The sequence below is a fragment of the Ictidomys tridecemlineatus genome, chromosome X (genome assembly GCF_052094955.1).
Source record: "Ictidomys tridecemlineatus isolate mIctTri1 chromosome X, mIctTri1.hap1, whole genome shotgun sequence".
In the NCBI taxonomy this organism is placed as follows: Eukaryota; Metazoa; Chordata; class Mammalia; order Rodentia; family Sciuridae; genus Ictidomys; species Ictidomys tridecemlineatus.
Genome location: NC_135493.1, coordinates 16628474 through 16650621, shown reverse-complemented (window position 1 = coordinate 16650621; position 22148 = coordinate 16628474). Strand labels below are relative to the sequence as shown.

Below are 22148 nucleotides of genomic sequence, written 5' to 3'. Positions count from 1 at the left end.
CCCACTGACCTACCTCCTCCAGCCATACCCTACCTGCCTGCAGTTACTACCTAGTTTATCCATTCAAACCAGGATGTACTGATTAGGTTACAGCTCTCACAATCCAATCATTTAACCTCTGAATATCCCTGATTAATACAGGGTCTTTTGGGGGACAGCTTATGTTAAAATCAAAACATTGCACCCCTGGCCCCTAAAAGTTCATTTCCATCTCACAATGCATTATTCTTTTAGTCCATCTCCAAGAGTCCTCATAGTTTTAACAGTTTCAGCATTGCCCTAAAAGTCCAAGTCGTCCTGTGAGTCTCAAGTCAAACTCTTGATTGTAAGCCCCTATGAAAAAAATCAAAGCAAGTTGTATATATTCAATAAACAATGGCTCATTCCAAAACCAGAGTAAGAGAGGGATAGAAAGAAGCCAAAGGAAGAACTAAACCTAGAAGGGCAAACATTTTCTGTAGCTCCACCTCCAGAACCTGAGCAAACGGTGGTGAGATATGATTTCCAAAGGATTTGAACAGCCCCGCCCCTTTGGCCTTACCGGTTACAGCACACAAGGGCTCTCTTTTAGCCTGGGTCTCTCTGCAGCCAGCAGCCAGCCCATATTATTACTGGCTTCTTTCCCTAGAGGTTTCCACTGTAACTTTGGGGTCCTTCTTACAGCTTCGCTCCTTACCTTTTCAGGGCTACTTAGAGGGACTACAAACCTGCTACACTCTGCTTACGCTTTCTAGGCATTTCTTTCAAATATTAATAGAAGCCTCCATGATCTCCTAACTCCAGAATTCTGCATTACTGAAGAACCAGATGAATGTGGATGATGCCAAGGTCTGCTGCCAGTTCATGCAGTAGCTGCACTCTGGGAGCACAGTTGCAGCAGCCTCTGAATGTTTGGGTGGCCTCCCTGGGCAAGCGGAGTGCTCCTGTGATCTCTTCAAGCAAATATTCTCTTCTACACCATTGAGCCTGCAGTGGGTTTGGTCTTGCAAATTCCTGAGAAGCTCTAGGCAATCTTTTCTATGTTTTCCATGGGAAATACTTTGCATCTTTTTAGTGAATATAATCTCTTTTTTTAAAACCCATTAAACACTTTATTTCAAAGTTTTAAATATGAAAAATGTTGTAAACAAAGATTATTACATGTACTACCAAAATATTGGAAAATATTTATGCCAATGAGAAATGAGTTAATAATTTATGCTATATACAAACAAATATCACACTATTGTGGTAAGTAGTGAGGATCTATATATACACGAAAGCTATGGAAATTTTGTGAAACTTTACAGAAAAATCTCCAAAATGAGAAAATAGTTAAAAAGCAGTAAAAATGTGATATTATAGCTATTAAATATGGATATATGTAATCTAGACTTGTTGAGTTTGAATATAATCTCTTTAACAAGCACACCTTCCTGGGATCCAATTTTACATGTGCTTCTTCTCTGGCCAAAGTACAAGTTTTTAAACTACTTCAGTTCTGCTTTATGCTCCTAATTCTTATAGTAGACTAAAAGATGCCAGCTATCTCCATATCACTTCTTAAATGCTGTGCTGCCTTAAAATTTCCTTCACCAGATTAATTAGTCAATAACTTTTAAATTTAGTCTTGTACAAAAACTGAGAACATGAGCAAAATATTCTTTGTAGGGCTGGGGCTGTGGCTCAGTGGCAGAGCTCTTGCCTAGCACATAGGAGGCACTGGGTTTGATCCTCAGCACCATATAAAAATGAATAAAATAAAGGTATAAAAATATTCTTTGCCAGATAACATGAATGGCTTCCAGTCAAATTCCCCCAAAGAATCCTCATTTCCCTCTGAAACATCATGAACATAGTGTGCATTTTTATAGGGAGTCTGATCTTTTGAGCTCCCACCAGCATTGCCCATTAAGGTCTATTCATCTTTTAAAGTTTTTGCAGCTTTCTTGTGCAAACTTTTCCAAATTCATCTCACAAATCATTTCTACAGGCTTCCAAACTACATGATCAGGTTAATCATGGTAATGAGCACACTCTTGGTAGCAATCTGTTTTAGTTAGGCATTTTGATCATAGTGATATAAACCTAAGAAGACTTAAAGGAAAGAAGGTTTATTTTGGCTCACAGTTTCAGGAGCTGCGGTCCATGGATGTCTAAGTCCAGTGCTCTGGGCCCAAGGTGAGGTACAGTGTCATGGTTAAAGTGCATGGAGGAGGAAAACTTCTCACCCAAGAAGGGCAAAGGGGCCACAGGGAAGTATAACCCTTCTAGGGCATTTTGCTTTGCTCCTGGGGATTGAACCCAGGGGCATTTTACCACTGAGCTATATCCCTAGCCTTTTTATTTTTTATTTTGAGACAGAGTCCCACTAAGATGCTGAAGCTGGCCTTGAATTTGTAATCCTCCTGCCTCAGCCTCTTGAGTCACTGGGATTACAGGCATGTGCCATCATGCTCAGCTTGACTGAATTTAAATGCCTGTTCTCAAATAAATGTTCCCATTCCAAACAATATTCTAGGGCTTTTAGGCAGACGTTCTGTTTTAGTCAGCTTTTGTGTCACTGTGAACAAAATATCCAACAAGAACAACTTAGAGGAGGAAAAGTTTATTTGGGGCTCCCAGTTTCAGAGGTCTCTGTCCATAGTTGGCCAACTCCATTGCTCTGGGCTCAAGGGCCAAGTAGAGGAAAGTCACTTCCCTTATGGCAGCCATGAAGGAAAGGGAGGGCGAGGGAAAAGGACAAAGGCCACAGGGAAGATGAACACTTTTGGGATGTATCTCCAGTGACCCATTTCCTCCAGCCATGCCCCACCTTCCAGCAATTACCATCCAGTCAATCCATTCAAATTAGGCTTGACTCACTAGGTTATAACTCTCACAATCCAATCATTTTACCTCTGAACATCCCTTATATAAAACAGGAGCTTTGGGGGGATACTTCATATTCAAACAATAATATTCTTCAACCATAAATTCTCTTACCATGATGCTTTTCTGGGTCTCAACCATACTAAGTGGAGAGACTATAGAGTAGGGCTTTGTTTAGCAAGCTTGCCCTGCTACCCTTGGTAAAATAACTGCAAATTAATTCAGCTATACACTTAAAAGCTAACTACAAGCCATCATAAATAGTTTTTTTTCCCAAATAGCTAAATATGAAGCCTGAAACTAACTGTAAAAAATATGCCATGTGCCCATGAGTATATTAGCAGGAAGCTTTTAGGCACCTGCCTACTATAACATTCCCAGTTACTCAGAAAACCCAGAAATTATGAACAAACCTAGGAATAAACCTGCCATGGGAAAAAAAATCCCCCTTCTCCCACTCCAGATGTCACAAATTACCCATGGTTTGTTTGAGACAAGGAAGTAACCAGCATCAAATTGCCCCCCAAATTATTGGAAAGTATTTGTTTTAAAGCCAAGAAGTAACCACTGATCAAACTCCCCAAAATCATCAGTTGATCATGGCTAGGACTCAGTCTCTGGAGAACCTAAAACTGTAGGTTTAATTTTGTGGGAATGTGAATTTGGGAGTGTCCACTGCTTTCATCAGTTTAAGGTAGCCAAGGGTTGCCCAGATTGAGAACAGGAAGTAACAGAATGGTAAAAGACACTCCTTCACCTTAATCTCTGGATTCTCCAAGGCCTTGAATCTGGACTCATCCCTTGAACTGCAGTTTCTTTGTTCCTATACCCAGGCAGAGAATGAAAGTAGCAAGGGGCAGCTGGGGGAAGGAAGACAGGATAAAAAAGAAAGGGTGTTTCCAAGTTCCTGACCTGATTTAGGGAGGAGAAGGATCTGTCCTGGTTTTGAGAGTAACTGTTGTCAGGCCAGGCACATAGTGCCTGCTTGTAATTCCAGTGGCTCAGGAAGCTGAGGCAGGAGGATTCCAAGTTAAAAACCAGCCTCAACAATGTAGCAGGGCCCTAAGCAACTCATTAAGACCCTGTCTCATAATAAAAAAATATAAAGGACTGTGGATGTGGTTCCGTGGTTAAGTGCCCCTGGGTTCAACACCCAATACCAAAAAAAAAAAAAAAAAAAAAAAAAGAAAAGATCCACTTTAGTCTTAAGATATGGGGTATAAAGAAGGAAGCTGAATGAATGTTTCTGGATGTAAGGACCAGGTAATGAGCAACTGTCATGTTAGGAGCCACCATAAATCTGGTTTCTATTTAGATTCAGAGAAATTGTCACTGGAGCCCAGTCAAGTTAGACCAAGAGATAATCTACCCAGCCTAAAGTAGAATAGGCTTGAACAAAGCAGCCTCATAATATATAGGGAGAACTGAACAGCATCATGAGTCCCCAAGTCTTGGTTTTAGTCTCAGCTCTTGGCTAGCTATGTGTAACTTGTGGAAAATCCTTAACCTTTTAGGATCTCATTTCCTTCAGTGTAGACTGTGAGGTTCAGACTAATGAGAAGCATAAGGATATAGCATTTAGAGTTTCAGGTCTCAAGCTTATGTTTATGTTTCTAAAACTCCTGAATTAGGAGCTCATTTTAGACACATAAGGTGCCATTTATTTTATTTTAAAATAAAAATTGTATATATTTATGGTGTGTGCATGTTATGAAATATGTATACATGGTGGAATGACTAAGTTGAGCTAACATACTTTATGCATTACCACACAATCTTATTTGTGTGTGTGTGTGTGTGTGTGTGTGTGTGTGTGTGTGCGTGCATGTGTATACAGGACACTTAATGACTACTCTTAGCAATTTCTACGTATAAAACACAATGTTAATTGAGATTCTGAAATGCCTCACACTATAGCACAGTACATTTAAATGTCTTGGTTGTTATCTCAGGATGTTCAGATTTGAATGAAAAGCTAGGGCAAAAAGAGATGAAGTGAAATGATGTTCAGGGTTGTAGCCAGGAAAATGAGAACAAAATGTATTAATCCCTCTGGTGGAAGCAATAGAATTGATTAGCAGGAAACTGGGAGATGATCTACTTTGAGGTATAGCTTTATATCATGGATCAAAAAACTTTGGGGGGAGGGCTATAGTGTTGTAGAGCACTTTCCCAGAAAACACAAGGCCCAGGGTTCTATTATTAAGTCAATCTATATAGAAGATCACCACAGAGCGTCACCTATACCTTCAAATCTGAAAGATACATTGTGGAGCATTAAACTGCAGAAGTATTTAATAAAATATATAGGAATAATCTATATCAGTGGTAGGAATGTCAATAGCTCTAGCCCATTTGGGAAGCAGTTTTTAAATATTTATTAAGACTCATAAGCTGGGTACAGTGGTACATGCCTGTAATCCCAGTGACTCAGGAGGCTGAGGCAGGAGGATTGCAAGTTCAAAGCCAGCCTCAGCAATTTAGCAATGCCCTATGAAACTTAGCAAGACCCTGTCTCAAAACAAAAAAATTAAGGGTTGGGGATGTGGCTTAGTGGTAAAAATCTCCCTGGGTTCAATCCCTGTTACCCCCTGCACCCCCCAAAATGACTCATGAAATAGCTTGTACCATCTGACCCAGACATTCTCATTTTGGGGAGTGTGTTTCAGAGGAGTGACCTTTCTGCTGCCCATGGTCCATGGTTTCTGCCCTTGGGGAAGATCTGCCTTGTCAATTTTCTTCATGTCCACATCTGAGGAGAACACCAGAAAACAGAGCCCTTCTGGGTCTAGCAGCGCATTTCTTGGTAGTACGCAAAGTGCAAAGTTGGGGAAGAACTCACAGGTCTTCATTGCTAAGATCAGAAATTCCTCCAGGACAATTCCTTTATCAGCTTAGAGGACTGGAGATCATATTGCTCTGGTCAAATCTATAGACTGATAATTAAAGTAAAGAGTTACCAAAAATTAGATTTAAAATTAAGTAGGTCTGTCTTTTAGCATTAGTATTTGTTGCTAAGACCATTCTCCTAGCCCTGGGCTTAATGGCTTCCTTGGTTTTTGCTTTGGAATAATTCAAAATAATAGCCTGGGATGGAGAGATGCCATAGGGATAATTGGTATCTTTCTCTGGTGCTCAAGAGATATTGGGAGGTTCAGCCTCTGGCTTATCTTAGATCCAACTTCACTGGCCTTACTTTCATCTTGGGGCAGATACTTGGAATTTGTCACCCTTGCACAGTTGTCCGACTCAGCCATCTTGAAGTGTAGGTTGCAGTGCCTCTATTTATAGAGGCTATATTTTTATTTCCCCCTCTTTAAGATGTGTCAGCTTCACCAATACTTGTGTCTTACTTATAAAATCTTTCTGAATGCCACAAGGAACAATCAAAGCAACACCTCTATCTCAATTCTCTACAAAATTATGTAAGGCCCTAGACTTAATAGACACAGTTTATTTAAAAACACTTTACAAGCTATTTTGAAGCCATAACTAGATTTTACCATATTCCAACTCAATTGGATATCACTGATATCCACTCAACCTTGTCTTATGCTATTGTTTAGATTGGAAAGATGAGCTTTTAAAAATTGCTGATGAGCTGGACGAGGGCACATACCTGTAATTGCAGTGACTCCAGAGGCTGAGGCAGGAGGTTCGAAAGTTGATACTAACTTTAGCAACTTAGTGAGGCCCTAAGCAATTTAGCAAGACCCTGTCTCAAAATAAAAAGGACTGGGGATGTGATTCAGTGGTTAACCACCCCTGGGTCCAATTTCTGGTACTAAAACAAAACAAAACAAAAAAACCCAACAACAACAAAAAACGCTGATGAGAAACATTCAACATTAAGAGGTGAAGAGCAATTGAAAACAAAGGGAAAGGGGGTCTGGGGATGTAGCTCAGTTGGTAGAGTGCTTGCCTCACATGCATAAATCCCCGAGTTCAAACCCCAGAACAGTGAAATGCAGTGATAATCAAAACTCAATGAGTCCAGGTAGAAAAAACTAGCTCAGAAGAAGCAAATGTTCTTCCTCCATGACAGGAAGGAGGGAGGCATGGATGCCTGCAGATGTGGGTGGTATTTTAATGGCATGAAGGTCAAAAGATATGGGACTTCCTGCTGAAAAATGTCTATTTTCCCTACAGACTAGGAAGCAACTTTAAATTTTTATTTTACTATGACTGGGGGTTAAAACGACGGGAAAAGATTTTAAATAGGTCTTGTGGAGCCAAAGAGAATGTGATGGCTAATTTTATGTATCAGTTTCTTTCAGTTCTTCCCAGAGTCTTTAGCCTGAAGAATTTTAAGTTTCCAGCCCCCATAATCTCTTGAGCCAATTCCTTAAATTTTTCCCTCCCCCCCCCAACATTCTTTCTCTCCACACACCCTATTGATTCTGCTTCTCTGGAAGACCCTGGTCAACATCATAGAATGGGTTGAGGTCAGAGACCATGAATTCGTAATGTCTAACACCTATCCACATGGTGGCAGGATTTCATCTTGCAGTACTCAACAGTTATAGAGTAAGACAGTGCAGCTGGATTGACATGGGATTGGATTATTCTACAAAGTGGAATAAAAGTATAAATCTAAGGGGGATGGAGTTGTTGAATGCTGTGCCACAGGTCTAGTCCAGATTGGGAAGGAACTGAAGACAGAACAGGATTAAGTGACTAGGATAACATGGAAGGGTCAGGGAACTACAGCCTACTAAAATGTCAAAGCAAAACCAAAAACAGGTATGTTATAGATTGGATTGTACACATCCCCCCAAAAGTATATATTAAAGCCCTTACGCTTAGGATCTCAGAATGTGACATTACTTGGAAATAGTCTTTACAAAGGTAGTCCAATTAAAACGAGGTCATTAGTATGAGCTCTAATCCAATATGACTTTAAATGTCCTTTAAAAAAAAGAAAAGAAAAAGAAAAACCTGGGACACAGACACAAAAAAGGAAGACAATGTGAAGACACACAGGGAAAATGCCAAGTGAAGACAAGATTGCATTAAACACCAAAAGCTAGAAGAGAGACATGGATTCCCCTACAGGTGTTAGGGGAAGTACAACTCAGCTACACTTTAATTTCAGACTTCTAGTCTCCAGAATGGTGAGACAATAAATTTCTGCTGTTTTAAGACCCCCAGCTTGTGGTTCTTTGTTACAATAGCCCTAGGAAACGAATTCAAGTTATATGGAGAATAATAGAATCCCAAAGCCTGAAGGATAAGAGTTGATGAGAGTGTAGGCTCTAATTGACTCCAGACTCCTAACACAGATGGGAAATCTTGAGGGGTATACAGAATAAACACTTCCCTCAGAGTTCCTGAAGAATGTACATTTCTAGAGAGTGATGTAAGTAACTAGAGAATGATGTAAGTAAGAGGTTTCCTTGGAGATACTGGATCTCTTCTCCCCAAATCTTGCCATTGGTCCTAGGGCACCCCACAGCAAACCATAGGTTCAGAATATAGGATGTCTTCAAGGAAACTATTTTGAGATTAAATGAGCACTGTATTACTGTCACTAAACATTGCTACAAGGCCAATTTTGCGAACCTATAATGGCAAACAGATTTGTGGTTCACCATAGAGTGACTTCCTTTGGCTGTCACTAGGCAACAAATCAAGATGGATCCATCTGTAGCCAATTACATGCTCTCTAGAAAAAGACATTTTAGAAAGTGAACCTAGAAGTCCTTTTCAATACCATGTCCATGGCAGAAATTTTTTATATTGCTGAAAATCATTTTAACTTGGTAGGAGCCCTTAAAAACAAGGATCAAAACTTCATGCCACACATTGGGTTATAAATGTAGTTCAAACACTCATTGTGAGTGGTGTCTAGTTTTGTTTCATTATATTAGAGTGGCAGGTAACTCCTTTTGGTGACCTACTTTTAGACTAAATGGAAAGTATCAATTAAAACCCATTTCATGCCATTTTTTTCAAAAATCAACATATTAAATAAACTTGAAGCAATATTTTTCCTTAACAATATATTTTAATTAGACATTGACTACAAAGATAAATAAGACACAGTTCCTGCCTTAAGGAAATGTTGTACAATCTACTTAGGAAGATGGAAAAACATGTATGGAAAAACAATGCATTGTATCATAAGGATCATCTCATTTAATCCTCCTAACAGTTCTATAGGAAGTACTACCTTTTGGCCATTGACAGATGAGGAAACCAATAAATTGCCTTTGACTACAGCTACCAGACAGTATTCAAGTCCATGTAGTGTGGTTCCAGAGGGCATAATTTTTTTTGTGGGAGGGGGGCATGATTGAGTCCAGGGATGTTTAATCACTGAGCCACATCCCCAGCCCTTTTTTTAAAAAATTTGAGGCAGGTTCTCACTACATTGCTTAGGTCCTCACTAAGTTGCTGAGGTTGACCTTGAATTTGCAATCCTCCTACCTCAGCCTCCTGAGCTGCTGAGATTAAAGATGTGTGTTGCTATGCCCAGGTCCAGAGGGTATAATCTTAATACAATACAGTAAAAATGTATGACTCTGAACAGCAACTTCCCAAATGTTCTATGTCTTGAAGTATGGCTAGAAGAGGAACATTTTAGAGAGAAATGTTTGGACATAATTTCACATCAGGTCCATAGTAGCTATATAATATGGATAGCTTTTTCAAAGTATACTAGGTTATTATAGGTCAACCAGTACCAATCAATTTTTATAAAAATCCCTAGATCAGTTATGCATGATGAAAGTTCTCACTCATTGATACTTCAGGGGAGATTCTGTCTCTCTGGTTTTTGTCTTAATCATCTTCATCATCTTCTGACTCCTCTGTTGTGTTCTTCCTCCATCAGACCTAACTATGGCAGATGGAGTACAGGGAGCTATGGGAACCCAGAGGACAGGCACATCACCCAGACTTGGGAGACCAGGGAAGGATTATGACACCACTTCTTGAATCTAAGACATAAAGGATGAGTAAGAGTTAGCCAGGCAAAGAGTTGGAGAAGGGAAGTGACAAAGGCCTGGAGAGTGACCCTGACTGGTTCATAGACCTGTCAGTAGTCTGGCCTGACTGAAATATTGAAAGGGAAAGGATGGGTGAAATTTTTATGAGTGAACAAGAGGACACATTTAGTTTTTCTCATTAGAAGGACTATATCAAAGAAAGTAACAGACACAGTGAGAGTAGGGATGAGTTTCAGACATCTTTGCATTGTGTGTGCATCTAGCTCTCCCCGGGGCACATGACAATTGCTCAGGAATTGATTCTTAGTTTGTCATTCTGTCCCTTTACCTGCTAGGTCACTTAACAGATTCATTTTGGCCAAGGTGACAATCTGCCAAAAATCTGACTACAATAGAATTTCTTGTTCTCAAATATCTATTGTGGATCTAGTTGACACTTTGGAGTGGCTTTTTCCCATGTGATGACTCAATGATACCTGCTGCTTTGATTTCATGGCATCTGCATCTCCATAGGTATTTCTACAATCACTGTGACAGTGGGAAGAGACACCAGACATCTCACTCAAATGCTCTAAACTGTCAGTTCATTATACTATTCACTGGCCAAGACAGGTCACATGGCTTGTCCCAGCAGCAAAGTAGAATGGGAAATAGAATCGTCACATATGCTCTGGAAGAGAAGACAATCAGCTAACATCAGCCAGGTGGGTGTGAGATTTCACTTAAGCAGATTTACTTATGCTATGGACTAAATGTCTGTATCTTCCTGAAATTCATGTGTTGAAACCTGATCACCAAGGTGATGATATTAGAAGACCTTTGAGAGGTGATTAGGTCACAAGGGCTCCACCCTTATAAATGACATCACTGCCCTGATGAAAGGGGCCCAGAGATCTGTCTGCCCCTTCCACCCAGTGAATACATATAGAAGGCACCATATATGAGGAATAGACCATTACTAGACACCAAATATGCTGTTACCTATTATACCTCTCAACGTCCAGAACTGTAAGCAATACATTTGTCATTTATAAATTGCCCAGTCTAAACTACTTTGTTATGGCAGCTCAAATGAACTAAGACAATTTATGATTGTTGTGTTCTAAGTTGATCTGTTGGCGATTATATTCAGACAGGAAACTATTCAAATGTTTGGGCTTAGATGGATTTGTTACAGTTGCTGCTTTCTTGACTGGAAACTATGCTATCATCTGCTCTTGGGTTTGAGCCAAGAATAATAAATTATCAGGCAAGACGATTACATTACTTGAGCCACTGTATTAGCCATGCTGTTCTCACCATTTGGAAAATGTGGCCTGTATATGTGTGAATGAAATTAGACAAACAACCAAGTGGCAGACCCAGGATACATCCACTGTATTCTGGAAGATTGTCTGACAAATATTTTCTTTCTTTATGTCTTTTGATGGGTGATTCAGCTATTTCATTGAATCAGGTTAGATTGAAACTAAGTCATAATCATTATCCATTTCTATCTATATTTCCTATACACAAACTGCAAAGTTACACTCCAGATGTATTTCCTGGTGTGTGTTCCCAGAGTGGGTATGTAATATGCCTGGCCCTGAGAAACAACCCTAGAAAATTTGAAGGTATGTGCACAGTACATGAAAGAATAATAGGGGCTGCTTAACATTAGCATACTCCAAATATGGATGATTTATATTACTTATTGGAATAATATGATGCATTTTTTTGTCCATCATGATATAAAGAGTTCAAAAGTTTGACAATATTAAAAAGGGTGTGCACAAGCCAGAGCACTCTCATTTAAAGTATAAATGGATATAACTCTTTAACAGGCTATTTTGTAGTGTCTTTTTTTTTGAGAGAGAGAGAGAGAGAGAGAGAATTTTATTTTTTAGTTTTTCGGCAGACACAACATCTTTGTTTATATGTGGTGCTGAGGATCGAACCTGGGCCACATGCATGCCAGGTGAGCGTGCTACTGCTTGAGCCACATCCTCAGACCTGTAGTATCTATTAAAGATAACTTTTCAGACCCTTTGATCCAAAATTTTTAGTGTTCAAAATTTATCATATAGGAAAATTTCTAAAATATGCAACAATTTAAGTATGGGTGTATTTATGGGTGTATTTATTGTTTGTAACAGGAAAAAAATGAAAATGACCCAAATATTTATCCATAGAGGAACTGAGAAAATATACTATAGTATACTATTTTTTAAATTAGCATATCTGCATGTATTGTACAGAAAGATGACTCATGCTATACAGGTCAGAGAAGAAGGCAACATTTCAAAACAGCATGAATAATTTGTTAAAAATTGATTTATCTTGGGCCCTGGGTATAGCTCAGTGGTAGAGCACTTGTTTAGCATGTATGACCCTGGGTTCCATTCCTAGCACCACACAAAGAAAGAAAATTTTATCTTAATAAATGCTGTTATTTATTTCAGAGGAAACAAATATTTAGAATAGATGCATTTTATAAGCAGTTACATCTATAGAGCTGGAAATATGTGATACTTTCATTTTCTAAAATACATGTCTTAGTTTGTTCCTACTGCTATAACAAAATTCCTTAAATGGAATAATTTTCTAATAAGAAGTTTGGGAATTCCAAGATCGAGGAACTAGCGGATTCAGAGGCTCATTAAAGTGAGACTTCCCAACAATACCTAGCATATTGCTTGTACAAGTCAGGCTGTCAGTAAATATTTGAATAGAGTGAATAAGTGAATGAATAAATTTCCATTATAACAACTGCTTTGCCAATATATAGATGCTGCCAGTAAACGGGCAAAAGTCTTCTTTGACTCTTCTATCCAGTTCACTGCTCTTATAAGAGCCTAAATTTGGCAAGTAGAGCACTGTTAGTTCAAGGTAGTTTGACAAAGCAGAAAGTGCTGAAGTCAGAGTCAGGTAACCTGGGCTTTTAGCCCCAGGTCTACCATTAACTATTTATGTGTGATTTCTAAGCCAGTTCTTCATTTTCTGGAGAGAGAGAGAGAGAGAGAGAGAGAGAGAGAGAGAGAGAGAGAGAGAGAGAGAGAGAGAGAGAGAAGTGAAGGAGCAAGATTGGATGATTATCCAGAGTCTGACACTCTATGATCATTATCCTTGGAAAACTCAGGATATAGTGCTATGAGATCCAGGACTAGTTTCCACCATTGTTTCTCATTACTTTTATAATGTACTTAATCCTTTTTCCTCCAAACCTTCTTGCATTGTCTACATGTAAGCTTTTTTGGGGACACCTCACCTCCAAAACATAACATTCCGCCCCTGGTCCCAACAAGGGCACATTCACTTGCCAAGGCAAAATACATTTAGTTCATTCCCAAGAGTCCCCATTGTCTTAACAATTCTGAAATTGCTCAATTGTAGAGTCCAAATCTTCTCTGAGACTCAAGGCAATCTCATTGTGACCTCCTGTAAAATTAAAAGCAATTAACAACAACTATCCAATATACAATTGTACCCAGTAAATATTTCCATTCACCAAATTAGGGGCATAGAAAGAAGGGATAGAATCAAAGCAAGACAAAAAAATCAAAGCAAGACAATTAACTCCCAGAGCTCCAAGTCTGGCATCTGGGGCATGTGTGCACCATGAAGTTCTCTCCAAAGGGTTTGTGTGGCTCTGCCCCAGTGGTCTCCTATTGGCTTGCCTCTGCTCAAGTCCTGCAATTTTCCTAACACCACTGCCGTAGTCTGGCTGGGCACAATTCGCCAGCCACTTATCACCACCACAGCACCACACGAGCTCTTCAGGAATTCCCTCAGAGCCCAACTGCCACCACCAGCTTCCCACAAGCCTCTCAACCTCCCCCACTTCTCCTGCTCTTGAGGCCGATTGGCTGGGTGGCATGGGTGGAGCCAAAAGAGTCCTCCAATGAGCAGCTCCGTGGTCTGAAAGGGCGGGGAAACAGCCCAATGAGCATCACCACAGAGGAGCCAATCAGCTAGATGTTGCTGGGGCCGCTGTGAGCCAATCATCAGCTGGCAGCTGGAAGTTTGCTGGGGCTCTCAATACACAACGTCCCACGTTACTGGAATTTCTTAATCTCCTGGGTCTCCACTGCAGCTTTGGGTTCCCGCTCATGTCTCCACACCTTGCCTTCTCAGGGTGTGCCCACAGGCACTCTGACCCTGCTGCACTTTGCCTGGCCTCCAAGGCCTTCCTTTGAAATCTGGATGGAGGGCTCCATGAACTCCTGACTCCAGCATCCTGCATTCCTGCAGAATCAGCACCACCTGGTTGAACTCTGCTGTTTGCTGCCATCTCCAGCAGTACTCAAACCTCTAGAGACCCTGGCTGCAGCAGCCTCTGAGTGTCTGGGTGGCTGAGCACTTTGTACAAACTGCATAGGCCCCTTTGTGCAAGAACAGTACCCCACTGGTCTCTTCAGGAGAATTTTCATCTATTCCCTTGAGCCCGAGACGGATGTGGTCTTGCCAGCTCCAGAGATACCGTCAGGCCTTCCTTGGTGTCTGAGAAAAGTCCTTCCCTTTTTGTGTGTGTGTGTATGAGGAAAAAGTCCTTGACAACTGCAAGCTTCCTGAGCCCCAGCTTTGTTCCTACATTCATGTCTAAGTTTTCCAAATCTTTCTGCTCCTTCTCTTTCTCACATAAATTTGGCTAAATGCCACCAGCAATATCTCTACCACTTCCTAAATGCTATACTGCCTAGACATTTCTTCCACCATATTCACAAGCCCATTGCTTTTTAAATATATCTTATTTATTTATTTAGAGAGAGAAGTTTTGTATATTTATTTTTTAGTTTTCGGTGGACACAATCTTTATTTTTATGTGGTGCTGAGGTTCCAACCCAGTACCTCACCTCTGCGAGGCAAGTGGTCTACCGCTGAGCCCCATCCTCAGCCCCAAGCCCATTGCTTTTAAAAAATCAGTTGCATAGAAGTGCTTATGACACAGGCAAAGTGCAGAGTAGTCCTTGTCAAGAATATGACATCAGTGGCCTCTACTCCAAATTCTAGTAGGTCTCTCTTCTGAGACCTGTTGAGCCCTGTCTCCACTAGACAGAGTCCTATTGGGATTTTGATCGTGTGTGTGTGTGTGTGTGTGTGTGTGTGTGTGTGTGTGTGTGGTGCTGGGGATGGAACCTAGGGCCTTGGGCATGTAAGGCAAGCACTCTACCAACTGAGCTATGTCCCCAGTCTGGCATTCTGGTCTTCTGAGCTCCCGCCACAATTGGCCATTCATCCCCGAGTATAGCAATCTAAAACATTTCCAGTTTGCACTGCTAACCACCTCAAAATTCTACCAACCAGTTTGAAAATGTTCCGAAAACTTATGAACCACATGGTCAGGTCAATCACAGGAAAGACCTCAGTTCTTGGTCCCAATCTCTGTTTTAATCAGCCTTTTTTTTTTTTTTTTTTTGGTGCTGGTACTAAAAGACCCAACCAGAACAATCACAGACAAGGAAAAGGTTGAGGGCTCACAGTTTTAGAGGTCTTAGTGCATAGCAGGCCAGCTCCATTCCTCAGGTCTCAAGATGAGGCAGAACATCCTGGTGGAAGAGTGTGGTGGTAGAAGGCAGCTCATGATAAGAAAGCAGAACTAGAGACTCTGGGAGTGAGCGCTCCAGTCAGGAAATATATACCCCATGGCCATGCCCCCAATGACACTTCCCCAAGACACAGCCCACCTGTCTGCAGCTATCACCCAGTTAATCCCATCAGGAATTAATTCACTGATTAACTTAAGGCTATAACCCAATCATTTCTCCTCCAAACCTTCTTGCATTGTCTACATGTAAGCTTTTATGGGACACCTCACATGCAAACCATAATATCCAATTTACAAGGAGCAACTGATTTAACTTTAGCTTAACCAATGATATTAATACATCTAACTTGCACAAGGAGAGAATGAGAGAGGCCATGTGACTGATTTTTATCTATGCACATGCAGCACTAAGGGAAAGAAGGTGAATATCACAATATACTGCTATATTAATAAGCAAGTTTAAGTTTCTCTAAACTGTACAATCCATTCTCTTTCATTATAATGTATACATATAGAAAGATGTATGGAAAAAATATACAAAATATAGTCCCTGTTTATGATAGTTAAGGCAATAAACAATTTTTATTTTTTATATGTAATTCTGCCTTTTCCCAATTCTTTATGGAACTGGCAGAATTTTTATAATGTAAAAATTAAAATGAATATCAAGGCCTATTGTGTTACTAATGAAAACATACGGTTAAGTTTCTCTTGATCATTAAACCCCATTTTGTTGCCCAACCTCCGCCCATCTGACAAATTCCCAAGAGTAGGATATAATTACAAAGGTGCCCCAGAAAGCAGCCTACTGACTTTTTTTAGTTGTAAATTAAAAAGACACAATATCTTTTTATATATTTATTTTTATGTGGTGCTGAGGATCGAATAGCGGTGGCTCACATCTGTGAGGCAAGAACTCTACCACTGAGCTACAGCCCCAGCCCCCAGCCTACTTGTTATTGAATCACTAAGTACTTAGTATCCTGGTAAAGTGGCCTGAACTGTGTGTGGGATGGCCCATTCTTTTTCTCTTGGCTCATCTTGGTTCCTCTTAGGAAACGTCAAGGGACCCTGGGCTGTCTTGTCACAGTAGCCACATGAGATTAAGGAGCTCAAGGAGAACCTAGAGAAGTTGCCCCACACTGAAGAGATTAACCCCAGTCCTGTTCTGACTCAAATCTCTTGAATCTTCCCAGAGAATATTCTAACACCTAGTAGGGAAGAAGAAGGGAACAAGCCTGATATTCTCTTAAGGCAGGGGCTCTCCAACTTTGACAACTCCAGTAAACACACACCACATACTCTGGCACACATCTGAAACAAAAGTTCCACAAACAATACCCTATTATCAGGGCCTCTTTCCTAGGTTTGTGACCCATAGATAGCACAGGGCTCTGTGCTCAGAAGAGCCTATTCTTGATTTAAAGTTCTGTTCTTGCTGTATAGAAATTGTTAACGTTTTTTTTTTACTTTCCAATTAAGAAATGCCAAGTACCTTTTATTCCTAAAGATATTATGAAGAAATAAAATCATTTATTAAGTATTGAAGTATTCTGTTCTGATACTTGCAAATTAGATTCTCTATAGAGAAAACCAGTGCTTCTCAACCCTGGCTGTCAATTAGAACCACCTGATGTTAAAAACAATTTTGAACTCACATTTTTAAAGTGGAGTTAGAAGCAGTAGTTGAGCATGTACACTTGCATGCATGTGTGTATGTGTTAGTGTGTACTGCCTGTTCTTACTTTCATGTTTGCATGTGTTTGTGATGCCCCAGGAGTGCTGAGCTCCAGTGCCCCCATGCTTGTCAGTTCATCAACACTTGAAAGGAATATAAGCTACCACTGAGTATAAATAGAGGGGACAGGGGGCAGTAGTGAAAGTGACACACCAGAGACCACACTTCACTTTTGAACTTGAACTTGTTTCCAACACAGAAAGAATGCAATGCAGTTCTGAGAAACATGAAAACCAAACAATCAAACTAGTGTCCCTTTATCCATGGTTTCACTTACCATGGTTTCAGTTACCCACTATTAGCAGTAACCACAAAATATTAAGTAGAAATTTCCAGAAGTAAGCAATTCACATTTCAAATCATGTGGCATTCTGAGTAGTGTGATAAAATCCTTTATCATTCTGCTTGGTCCTCCTGGAATGTTAATCATCACTTTGTCCAGGTGCTCACCCATTAGTCACTTAGGAATCTTCTAGGATATCAGGTGGACTGTCATAGTATTGTAGTGCTTGTGTTCATTCGAGTCACCCTTATTTTACTTAATCATAACCCCAAAACACAAAAGCAATGATGCTGGCAACTTTACTATATGTAGTATGTTGTTATAATTGTTTTACTTTATTATTGTTAATCTCTTACTATGCCTAGTTTATAAATAAATTTTGTAATAGGTAAGTGTGAACAAGAAAACACACACACACACACACACACACTACACATGCACATACATATGGTTTGGTAGTATTCTGAGTTTCAGACTTCCACTGGGGTCTTGAAGCATATCCCCTGGGGATAAGGGGAGACTATAGTATGCTGGAAACAATGACATAGAAGGAAATGGAAAAGATACAGCAAGTCTTTTCCTTTTGTCCTTCCTTACTAGCAAACTGAAAGCAGAAAATATTTGTGGAATGTGTATCCATAGTGAAATTAAAAACAAATTAGTTTTGTGCATCATTCCATTGTTCTAGTAAGAGCTACAAAATACTAATTGTGTAATGGGCAATTCCACAGGTTAATTAAATGATTTTGCATTTGCCTTTAAACTACCCTTGCAAAACATATAAATGAATGGTAAGATTCATGTTAACAATTATAAATGTCAATACTTTTTTTAAATTAACATGAAAATAAATAGCAAATAAAAAATACCATGACAAATAGAGAGAAACTGCAGGAGGGGAAAAAAGGGAAAAGGTATTTGAGTACCTTTGGCAACACTCTTCCTGCTTTTTGGTCAAGTACTCTCACATTTCCATTTTGCACTGGACCTGCAAATTATGTAGCAAGTCCTGCTTATAATGTGTGAGATCCTTGATACTTTCTACTCTGGTCTTCTCTGTTTTTAAATGTTGTTCATGATCCACCAAATTGATTTCATGACCCCTAATGAGCTGTGACAAGCAGTTGGGAGAACAGTGCCCTAGAGGTTAGAATGCATGGTTAACATTCCCCCAAATGATTTTCTCCTCTATTAAACCAAAGGGCTTAACAGTGAGGCATGGGGTCAATCAAAGGTGGTATTGTTCCCCCTCCAGAAAGATAATCAGAGGTATCAGCCAAACCCTTCACAAGGCTGCTTGACTAATTATTGCCATGGCTTCTAGAACCAATGAGATGGATAATTTGGTCCTTCGAGGCCTATGCAAATATCTCTTTGATGTTGCCTCAGAAGTCTCTGTAATCCATCAAAGCAATACTTCAATTAAGTTTATCCCAAAATCTACCCAGGTAGTAGATCAAGAAGTCACCCCCCTATACTATTTCTCATATAAAATTATGCATAACTAAGTTATCCAAATAGGGTCACAAGACAGGATTATACAATGTGTTCCAGATATTAATATCCCATGGAGGAAACTGCATTTTGAACAACAATAAAACTGTGTTGGTTCAGAGCATGAGCTTGGGAGTCAATTAGATCAGATATTAATCCTAGCTCTGTTCCTCTCTTGGGCATGTCATTTGGCCTTTCTGAGTATTGTTTTTCTCATAAAAAATAGGATTATTAATACTTACCTCATAGTGTTGCTGTGAGGATTCATGCTTGCAAAATACTAACAACACTTAGCAAATGATAGCTTTTATTGTTGTACTTTCCAACACAGACATTTAATTAAAATTACCTACAATATATCTTCCTTATACAACTCTGTTCCTATACTATTCAGTCCACCCAGAAGGATCTTTTCTGATTGCCTGGTTCAGCCACTGTCAATTTGGAGCAACCTTGCTTATTAGGCAGTATTTGACTATGTCTGGAAACATTTTTGGTTGTCATTCCCAGGGGAAGAACACTACAAGCATCTGGTGGGTAGAGACCAAGGAACGATTCTACACACCCTACAATGTATAGTACACATACACATCAAAGAATCATATAGGCAGGGTGCAGTGACACATGCCTGTAATCTGAGTGTCTTGGGAGACTGAGGCAGGAGGATTGTGAGTTCAAAACCAGCCTCAGCAAAAGCGAAGCACTAAGCAACACAGTGAGATCCTGTCTCTAAATAAAATACAAAATAGGACTGGGGATGTGGCTCAGTGGCCGAGTACCCCCAAGTTCAATTCCTGGTACCACAAAACAACAACAATAACAACAAAAAGAATCATACAATTTGAAATATCAATAAAGTCAACACTAAGCACACCTGTCTTGGTTGAATCCTGGCTCAGAATTTCTTGGAAAGTATACAGCTCCTTTAACATCTCCCAAATTGGATTATCTAACCACACAGTTCTTATTTTCCAAAGTTCTCAGAGCTATAAGAATATATGACAAGGGCAAAGTAATTTTGATCCTTCATACTACAAAATACAATGCAGCCATAAAGGGAATGAAATGGACCATTAGCATAATAGCTAACATCTGTTCATCATTCTTGTGCTTTATATTGAGTATTACATTTGTTTCTTATAGCATTGTGAAGTAGTTCTTATTATGATCACCTGCCCCCCCCCCGTTTTATAGATAAGGAAAATGGAAGTCAAAGAAATCAGGTAGCATACAAGTACTCAAGATCTTGAAACTTTAGAGTTTATTTTTGCCAACCAAAGGAAAATAACTGTTATATGGTATAATTCAATTGGGAGAGACAGATTTGAATGGTTTAGTATAATTTCAAAGGGCTGTGTTTCTCTAGTTGTGATTTACTTGTTTTAAGATCTTATTTTGGGTAAAGAGAAACTCTTCTTGAATTTCTCATTATTTTTATATTTCTATATATTCACTTGAGAGGCATGAGTGCAGGCACCATGGAATGGAATTAGGATATTAAATCATTTGAATTAAACATTTGAATGCTTCATACTAAAATGCAGTGGTTCTCAAAGAGTGACCTGTGGACCCCTAAGATTCCCTGAGATGCTTTCAGGAAGTCCATAAAGTTAAAACTAATATGGTAATATCAAATATTATCTTCCTTTTTAATTATATTGAAGTTTGCACTAATAGCACAAAGCAATGGTAAGTAAAACCGCTGCCACGTAAAAATCAAGGCAGTGAAATCACTAGTATCCTTCATGCCACATGCTCAGAGCAAAAGAAAAAAGCAGTATCATTTAAGAATGCCTTTGGTCAGGAGAAGATGGCCACCCCAGCAGCATCCCAGCTCCCGATCCAGGTGCAATGCTTCAGTAGATCTGTGGTCAGACCGTTTACCAAGCTTGTGAGGTCATCTGTTCAGATATATGGCATTGAAGGTCGATATGCTCTTTATTCTGCTGCATCTAAACAGAATAAGCTGGAACAAGTAGAAAAGGAGTTGTTGATTGTAGCACAACTACTGAAGGAACCCAAGGTGGCTGCTTCTATTCTGAATCCCTAAAGTAAGCATACCATCAAAATGAAAAGCCTTGGGCTGGGCCTGGGGCTCAGTGGTAGAGCGCTTGCCTAGCATGTGTGAGGCCTTGGGTTCGATTCTCAGCACCACATAAAATAAATAAATAAAATAAAGATATTGTGTCCAAAAACAACTAAAAAATAAATATTAAAAAAATGAAAAGCCTAATCAGAGATATGAAAATTGTACTCTATATGTGTAATATGAATTGTAATGCATTCTGCTGTCATACACAAATTTTAAAAAATTAATTTAAAAAAATTTTTAAATAAATAAAACTTCATCCATATAAAACAAAATGAAAAGCATAAATGACATGACAGCAAAAGAGAGGTTTTCCCCCAAATCTAACTTGATCAACTTGCTTGCTGAAAACTGTTTCCTAGACAATGCCCTTAACATCATTTCTGCCTTTTCTACCATTATGAGTGTGAACCGTGGAGAAGTACCATGCACAGTGATCACCAGTTCTCCTTTACATGAAGCTTCCCCTTCTGAGTAAAGACAGTCCTAAAGAGCTTCCTAAGTCAAGGCCAAGTATTGAAATTAGATGTTAAGACTGATCCAGCAATCATGGGTGGAATGATTATCTGTATTGGAGAGAAATATGTTGATATGTCTGCAAAAACCAAGATTCAGAAGCTGAGCTGGGCTATGTGGGAGAGTATCTAAAAGTGTTGATTTTCTATCATCAGTGAAAATTCTTAAACATGGAGCAACAATAAAATGCTTCCTGAAAAGACAAAAAAAAAAAAAGGAATGGCTTTGGTAAAAGAGCAAAAATTGTTGGCTATATTAAATCCTAATCCTTTTTATATTCTGCATTGATAAAATGAAAAGTTTATAAAGTACTTACACTTCATACTGAAGTCTGAAGTTTGTTTCAATGGAAAGCTCTTGTCCAGTTGTTTGAGTTGAAATCTGAATATGAAAAAATTCATTGATAAGCTTTTGCATTTCACAATGCAACTTACCTTTAAGAAATTATCAAGTCATGGGGCTGGGTTGTAGCTCAGTAGTTGAGCACTTGCCTCACATGCGTGAGGCACTGGGTTCAATCCTCAGCACCACATAAAAAATAAATAAATAAATAATAAAGATATTGTGTCCATCTACAACTAAAAAAAGAAGTTAAAAAGAAATAAATTACCAAGTCAGGCTGGGGTTGTAGCTCAGTGGTAGAGTCCTTGCCTACCGTGTGTGAGGCACTGGGTTCGATCCTTACAACCATATAAAAATAAAAT

The 22148-nt window shown here is 39.4% G+C and overlaps 1 pseudogene; it reads left to right on the top strand.

Moving 5' to 3' along the window:
* Nucleotides 1-20649: 20649 nt before the first annotated feature.
* On the top strand, nucleotides 20650-21660 carry LOC101956659 (ATP synthase peripheral stalk subunit OSCP, mitochondrial-like; annotated as a pseudogene).
* Nucleotides 21661-22148: the final 488 nt, after the last annotated feature.